The sequence below is a fragment of the Mercenaria mercenaria genome, chromosome 10 (genome assembly GCF_021730395.1).
Source record: "Mercenaria mercenaria strain notata chromosome 10, MADL_Memer_1, whole genome shotgun sequence".
Classification (NCBI taxonomy): Eukaryota; Metazoa; Mollusca; class Bivalvia; order Venerida; family Veneridae; genus Mercenaria; species Mercenaria mercenaria.
In genome coordinates, this window is record NC_069370.1 from 9,468,434 (window position 1) to 9,477,874 (window position 9,441).

Consider the following 9,441-nt stretch of genomic DNA (forward strand, 5'->3'; position numbering starts at 1 on the left):
CGTTAACTCCATTGGCTTCCTGTGTAGTTCAGGGTAGAATACAAAATTCTAACACATACATATAAGGCACTCAATGATCAGTCACCAGCTTATGTAGTGAACATGTTAGAAATATATACGCCATCCACAAATCCGAGATCCCAAAATAATTCAGTAACATTAGTGGTGACCAAATGTAGGACAGTGCGATATGGTGACATGAGCGTTCATACAGCAGCTGTGAGGTTATGGAATGCTCTCCCATCTGACATACAAGACTGCAAGACCTTGCAAAGTTTAAAAAAAAGCTTTAAGGACGCATTATTTCATATAACCCTATGGCAACTAATTCAATTTATTACCTGATTGAGTAATGCAGGGATATGGCCAGCCAGCCAAGAACTCTAGTGTGCCAAAATAATATAAAGTTTATTTTAAATTGTGATTTAATATTTTATGTATATTTTACTATTTAGTTGTTGTTGTTGTAACCGGGACTTTAATATGTATACCATTAATTATAAATGCTATGTATTTTATTACCAAAATTATGTAATTTTAAATTGTTTTTTTTAAATATCTTAATTACCATGTTTAATGTGATTATTATATAGATGTTTTTCTGTAAAACACTACTGAATATATTTTTATACAAGAGGGTCATGATGACCCCATACCGCTCACCTGTTGAACTTGGCCTTGGAATCATCAAGATAAACATTCTGACCAAGTTTCATGAAGATAGGGTCAAAAATGTGGCCTCAAGAGTGTTAACAAGCTTTTCCTTCGATTTGACTGTGTGACCTAGTTTTTGACACCATATGACATGGTTTGGAACTTGGCATAGGAATCATCAAAATAAACATTCTGACCAAGTTTCATGACGATAGGGTCATAAATGTGCCTCTATGATAACCGAATGCAAAATGTGGTCTCTTTCAAGAAATTGTGAAAGACAGAGGAAGGGCGATCACAAAAGCTCACCTTGTCACTATGTGACAGGTGAGCTAATAAAAAGAGTGCTATATAGATGTGGTATATAAAGTGCTAGAAGTTACGAATAGCATGTAACGTCTTTCTCAAAGACTTTTGCTGGAGCCGCTTGACATGGCAGTGTTGTATACCGCACCATGTTAAGACCAAATCTGGCAGTTTCGTCATTACTTGCCGGATGTGCGTTTGGTAGCCTCTTTAAGTCTAAAACTTTTTAAAAAAAATTTGTACATTGATGAATTGGCAGTTTATATACTTCAGAAGTGGCCGTAATTAGAAGCACATTTGTGCTTCAGTTTGATAGCTTATACCTTTAAATTTAAATCTTGAGAAGACCAAAAATTAGTAAACATATACAATAATACACGTCTCTCTTTGACCTAAATGGAAAACTTGATTAAGTTAAAAATAATGAAGCCTAAGCAAAAATTAAATTAAACAAGAGGACCATGATGGTCCTGAATCGCTCACCTATCCCCACATGACCTAGTGTTGAACTGAGTACGACGTCATTATTTCTATTATTTGACATAGTGACCTAGTTTTTGAGCACATGTGACCTAGATATCATCAAGATAAAAAATTCTGACCAATTTTCATGAAGATCCATTGAAAAATATGACCTCTAGAGAGGTCACAAGGTTTTTCTATTATTTGACCTAATGACCTAGTTTTTGAAGGCACGTGACCCACTTCTGAATCTGACCTAGATATCATCAAGGTGAACATTCTCACCAATTTTCATGAAGATCTCATGAAAAATATGGCCTCTAGAGAGGTCACAAGGTTTTTCTATTTTTCGACCTACTGACCTGTTTTTGACCGCACGTGACCCAGTTTCGAAATTGACCTAGATATCATCAAGAGGAACATTCTGATCAATTTTCATGAAGATCCATTGAGAAACATGGCCTCTAGAGACGTCACAAGGTTTTTCTATTTTTAGACCTACTGACCCAGTTTTTTACCGCAAGTAACCCAGTTTCAAACCTGACCTAGATATCATCTAGGTGAACATTCTCACCATTTTTCATGAAGATCCATTGAGAAATATGGCCTCTAGAGAGGTCACAAGGTTTTTCTATTTTTAGACCTACTGACCTAGTTTTTGACCGCACATGACCCAGTTTCGAACTTGACCTAGATATCATCAAGGTGAACATTCTGACCAATTTTCATGAAGATCCATTGAGAAATATGGCCTCTAAAGAGATCACAAGGTTTTTCTATTTTTAGACCTACTGACCTAGTTTTTGACCCCACATGACCCAGTTTCGAACTTGACCTAGATATCATCAAGGTGAACATTCTGACCAATTTTCATGAAGGTCCATTGAGAAATATGGCCTCTAGAGAGGTCACAAGGTTTTTCTTTTTTTAGACCTACTGACCTAGTTTTTGACCCCACGTGACCCAGTTTCGAACTTGACCTAGATATCATCAAGGTTAACATTCTGACCAATTTTCATGAAGATCTCATGAAAAATATGGCCTCTAGAGAGGTCACAAGGTTTTTCTATTTTCAGACCTACTGACCTAGTTTTTGACCGCACGTGACCCAGTTTCGAACTTGACCTAGATATCATTAAGATGAACATTCTGACCAACTTTCATAAAGATCCCATGAAAAATGTGACCTCTAGAGTGGTCACAAGCAAAAGTTTACGCACGCACGAACGCAGGGACGGACGATTGACGACGGACGCCATGCGATCACAAAAGCTCACCTTGTCACTTTGTGACAGGTGAGCTAAAAAATCAAATATATATTTCAGCCCAACTCCTTGATGCAAAAGCAAGTTTTGATAAAATTTCTCAAATTAACACAAGGTAAACAATGTAGCCTAATGAGAAGAAAGATAAATCTTGCATTCTTACTGAGATGTAATAATAATCTGTATGTGTGGTCTCCCTTTCTCTACCCTATTAATGTTAAATTGTCATGTTAGGAAAAAGTGCTATGTGTAAATTTGTACAACAAAGTGAAATGCCTAGGGAAGAACGGTGATATCACGTGGAATACTTATGAAAACAAGAGCTGTCTCCATAGGATGACACATGCCCCCGATGGCACTTTGAATGAATAGTTATGGCCGATGTTAGAGTTTAGGACCTTTGACCTATGGAGCTGGGTCTTGCGCGCGACAAGTCGACTTACTGTGTCACACATTCATGCACAGTTATTTTAAAATCCATGCATGAATGACAAAGATATGGACCGGACACGCCCATCGAGCACTATCATGAAAAATGACCTTTAACGTCTAAGTGTGACCTTGACCTTTGAGCTACGGACCTGGGTCTTGCGCACGACATGTCGTCTTACTGTGGTACACATTCATGCCAAGTTATTTGAAAATCCATCCATCGATGACAAAGATATGGACCGGACACGCCCATCAATGCACTATCCTTTAATGTCTAAGTGTGACCTTGACCTTTGAGCTACGGACCTGGGTCTTGCGCGCGACACATCGTCTTACTGTGGTACACATTCATGCCAAGTTATTTGAAAATCCATCCATCGATGACAAAGATATGGACCGGACACGCCCATCAATGCACTATCCTTTAATGTCTAAGTGTGACCTTGACCTTTGAGCTAAGGACCTGGGTCTTGCGCGCGACACGTCGTCTTACTGTGGTACACATTCATGCCAAGTTATTTGAAAATCCATCCATTGATGAAAAAGATATGGACCGGACACGCCCATCAATGCACTATCCTTTAATGTCTAAGTCTGACCTTGACCTTTGAGCTACGGACCTGGGTCTTGCGCGCGACACGTCGTCTTACTGTGGTACATATTCATGCCAAGTTATTTGAAAATCCATCCATCGATGACAAAGATATGGACCGGACACGAAAATTGCGGACAGACTGACAGACCGACGGACCGACAGACGGACAGACGGTTCAAAAACTATATGCCTCCCTTCGGGGGCATAAAAATATACAATACATGTAACTCCCTAAACCTAATGGATAAATTAAGAAGACAAAATCATGCAAGGCCTTGGGTCAAGGTGCACCTAACTGGAATGTTGCCCATGTGTTATGTGTGTCAGATTTGTACTTGCAAGACAGACCATATTGGACAAGTAAATATCATATAAGAATACACAAAGTTAACCATACAATTTGCACCTGTCAAAGCAAATGACATGTCAAAAGACAGCTGGTTAGTGGTGAGTACTTTAGGTTATGGAAATTTAGTCCGAGATTAAAGACTCATATAATATTCATTCATACAACATACTAAAACATAAAACAATCTGCATAGCTTATAACTATCAAGGGTACAAAATGCATGAAGTATCTAATCCATACAAAATTACATTCCCTGTCATAATAAGACTATCAACCTAAGTGACACACTTCAACAATTTCTACGATGCTATTCACCCTCGCGAAAGAAAACTGAAATGCATACAACAAAACCAAAAACAAACGCACAAATTTCAAGAAATAAAGCCTGGATCACTTAGTCACTTTGCAAGACTCGAATAGAAAATTGCGATCAAAACTGTGCTAAAAGATTCCTTAATGAAAAATTTCAGCAATGCACTTAAGAACCAAACACAAACATATAAAATCTCAATTAGGGAGCCTTGATTAGTGGAACACTGGTTCACGACTCGAATGATGAAAAAAAATCAATCACTACGACGTTGATCATGTTTCGTGAAGAATATACAACAGAATACCCTAAAACAAACAACACAAATGAAGCCCCCAACAGTTAATCACTTTGTAGAGGTCCTAATTTCAAAATGAATACATAAATGAAAAATAATATTATATCGTGTGGAAAACACAAAGCAAAATACAGAATACCACGAAAGAAATCATGCAAAGGCTTCAGCCGATAATCTGTCACATAAAAATATAAAATCAAGACAAAAATGACACAAAGAACATTCATACTTCAAAAAATATCAACTAAACTCACACATGTTGACAGAACAGACAAGGCAATGTAAGTTATGTGTACTCAAACATGAATCAATTAGCTTGACCAGCAATTCTGTCCCGGGCAACCAAAAGCAAGAACAAATGAACATCACACGGGCAACTGTTCTACTTCTTGTTCTGCGAATAATATTCAAATGATATTTTGTCAGCCAACCATAAAGCTGTAACTATTAGGTGAATGACAGGTGTAAATAGTATGTTACCTGTTAAGAGCTATCCAAAATTCAAACTAAAACTAAAATGTATGTATATACATATTGCGAAAATTTAAAGAACACAATGAAACAAGAGGGCCAAGATGGCCCTAGGTCGCTCACCTAAGAAACACTCCATAACAGTGTAAAACATGTTTGACCTAGTGATTTCATGGAAACAAATATTCTGACCAATTTTCATTAAGATTGGACCAAAAATTTGGTCTCTTGCGATAAAACAAGCATTTTCTTAGATATGACCTAGTTTTTGACCCTAGATGACCCATGTTCAAACTCAACCTAGATTTTATCAAGGCAATCATTCTGACCAAAATTCATGAAGATCAACTGAAAAATACAGCCTCTATCACATACAGAAGTTTTTTCTTTGATTTGACCAAGTGACCTAGTTTTTGACCTCAGATGACCCATATTCAAATTCGACTTAGATTTCATTAAGGCAATCAACCTGACCAAATTTCATAAATATCAACTGAAAAAAATAGTCTCTATCGCATACACAAGATTTTTCTTTAATTTGACCTAGTGACCTAGTTTTTGACCTCAGATAACCCATATTCAAAACCGACCTAGTTTTCATCAAGGCAATCACTCTGATCAAATTTCATGAAGATCAATTGAAAAATACATCCTCTATTGCATACACAATGTTTTTCTTCGATTTGACCTAGTGACCTAGTTTTTGACCCCAGATGACCCATTTTCGAAATCAGCCTAGATTTTATCAAGGTAATCATTCTGGCTAAATTTCATGAAGATCAGTTGAAAAATACAGCCTCTATTGCATACACAAAGTTTTTCTTTGATTTGACCTAGTGACCTAGTTTTTGACCCCAGATGACCCATTTTCGAACTTGGTCTAAATTTCATCAAGGCAATCATTCTGACCAAAATTCATGAAGATCAATTGAAAAATACAGCCTCTATCGCATACACAAGGTTTTTACGTGATATGACCTAGTGACCTAGTTTTTGACACCAGATGACCCATTTTCGAACTCGGCCTAGATTTCATAAAGGTAATCATTCTGACCAAAATTCATGAAGATCAATTGAAAAATACCGCCTCTATCGCATACACAAGGTTTTTCTTTGATTTGACCTAGTGACCTAGTTTTTGACCCGAGATGACCCATTTTCGAACTCGGCCTAGATTTCATCAAGGCAATCATTCTGACCAAAATTCATGAAGATCAACTGAAAAATACAGCCTCTATCGCATACACAAGGTTTTTCTTTGATTTGACCTAGTGACCTAGTTTTTGACCCGAGATGACCCATTTTCGAACTCGGCCTAGATTTTATCAAGGTTATCATTCTGACAAATATTCATGAAGAAGAATTGAAAAATACAGCCTCTATCGCATACACAAAGTTTTTCTTTGATTTGACCTAGTGACCTAGTTTTTGACCCGAGATGATCCATTTTCGAACTCAGCCTAGATTTCATCAAGGTTATCATTCTGACCAATATTCATGAAGATTAATTGAAAAATACCACCTCTATCGCATACACAAGGTTTTTCTTTGATTTGACCTAGTGACCTAGTTTTTGACCCGAGATGACCCATTTTCGAACTCGGTCTAGATTTCATCAAAGTTATCATTCTGACCAATATTCATAAAGATTAAATGAAAAATACAGTCTCTATCGCATACACAAGGTTTTTCTTTGATTTGACCTAGTGACCTAGTTTTTGACCCAAGATGACCCATTTTCGAACTCGGCCTAGGTTTCATAAAGGTAATCATTCTGACCAAAATTCATGAAGATCAATTGAAAAATACAGCCTCTATAGCATACACAAGGTTTTTCTTTGATTTGACCTAGTGACCTAGTTTTTGACCCGAGATGACCCATTTTCGAACTCGGCCTAGATTTCATCAAGGCAATCATTCTGACCAAAATTCATGAAGAAGAATTGAAAAATACAGCCTCTATCGCATACACAAGGTTTTTCTTTGATTTGACCTAGTGACCTAGTTTTTGACCCGAGATGACCCATTTTCGAACTCGGCCTAGATTTCATCAAAGTTATCATTCTGACCAATATTCATAAAGATTAATTGAAAAATACAGCCTCTATCGCATACACAAGCTAAATGTTGACAGACGACAGACGACAGACGACGGACGACGGACGCCGGACATCGAGTGATCAGAAAAACTCACCTGAGCATTGCTCAGGTGAGCTAAAAATGAAATAAATAATGCAGAGCAGTGGCCTGGGAAAAAGGAAGATAAAGGAGATAACTTTGGAAAAATATAGCCAAACAGTTAATAAATACATGTAAATGCAATTTCTGAAATACATGTAATTACCTTTTGTAAAAATAGCCAAACAGATTTCAGAAAAATGCAAAACTAAACTGTCTTGATAATAGCATACCTGAAAATTTCAGTAAAAGAGAACAGAATATTTCATTTGTCAGAGCATCATGACAAAGGAGTTTGAAAGATAGAGAGACCACATAGTGAAAAAAAGAAGCAAAAAAAAAAAAAAAAAAAAAAAAAAAAAAAAAAAAATATAGAAAAAAAGGTTCATTCTCAAAGCAACTGCATGATTGCAAAAGAAAACAGAAATCTAGCCAAAAAAATATATAAAATAAATTTTAAAGTTTTCTTCTCCACACAAAAAAAAGCTACCAAACTAACGCAAACTTCATCCTGCACAAGCAAAAGTGTAACATATACACTTGCAAGTTTAATGAAGATCCATCAAGCCATTCATGAGAAGATGCTATTCAAAGGTGTTTCTATTTTTAGCTTTAGTGTCCCTTGAACGTGGCTTAGTATCCACATTTGGACAAATTTGGGAGAGGCCCTTGTAATGATAATACAGATCAAGTTTGATGCAGATCCATCGTGATTCACAAGAAAAAGTTGTTTGAAGGTATTTCTATTTTTTAGCTCTGGTGGCCACTAAAAGTGGTCAAGTGGAACAATTTGAATACCTTGCCAGACCAAGTTATGTGTACTTCGGACCAGTAGTTTCAAAGAGGTTAAAAGAGTTCAATGCATTATTCAGTTATTAACTCACAACAAGAGGGCCATGATGGCCCTATATCGCTCACCTGGGTACCATTGCTCTTAATGATAAGATCAAGTTTTGGCATAGGTCACATAGGCATACACATTAAATATCATCAGGATAAATATTTTCTTGTTACAGTCCCTTTTGACCTACGGGTCACATACTAGTCAGGGCCAATCTCCATACCAAGTTTGAAGGTCCTAGGCTCAAATGCTGCATTTTTGTACTAGATTGACTATTCCTTACCCTGGAAGACTTAAATAACATTAAAAACCAATCCCATTAGATGCTTCTGAGGTATGTTCATTTACAGTTATCTACCCGGATTGTCTGAGTCCATCTGATGGCATAAATGACATTTCAAGTCAGTATCTTCATTGGTTACTGAGATACACCCATTTTGATTTGAAACAAAGGGAGGTAATTTGACATAAAATCAGTACACAGTTATCTACCCTGATTATCTGAGTCCTAATAAATTCAGTCAATATGTATCTTCACTGATTGTCCAAGTCCATCTGATAACATAAATGAAATTTCAGATCAGTATCTTCATTAGTTACAGAGATATACCCATTTTAATTTGAAATAAAGGGAGGTAATTTGACATAAAATCAGTCCACAGTTATCTACCCTGATTGTCTGAGTCCAACTAATGACAATAATGACATTTCAACTGAATCCTATAAGTAATTACTGATATAAATCAATTTTGATTAAAATCAGGGGAGGTAATCAGATATAAAATAACTCTGGAACCTACAACTGGATCTGACAGATTCATCATGGAATCCAAGATTTATTGTTGTTGAAGATATTTTGCAAGTTTGTATCAAATCAAACCATAAATGATTTCAAAATGTTGTATCTATCATGTTCACAAGCCAAAAATAGCAAAGCCATGAATGGATCTGGCCAGTTTTCTACAGGAACAGAGATATTATGCCAATACAACTTGTGTGCAAGTTTGATTCAAGTTGATTGCAAAATGTTGTATCTATCGTGTTCACAGGCCAAAAATAGCAAATTCTGGCCCTTTCGGGGGCCATAACTCTTCAACCCATGATGGGATCTGGCCAGTTTTCAAAGGAACCAAGATATTATGCCAATACAAGTTGTGTGCAAGTTTTATTAAAGTTGATTACAAAATGTGGTCTCTATCATGTTCCCAAGCCAAAAATGTCAAATTTTGGCCCTTTAATGGGCTATAACTCTGGAACCCATGGTGGGATTTGGCCAGTTT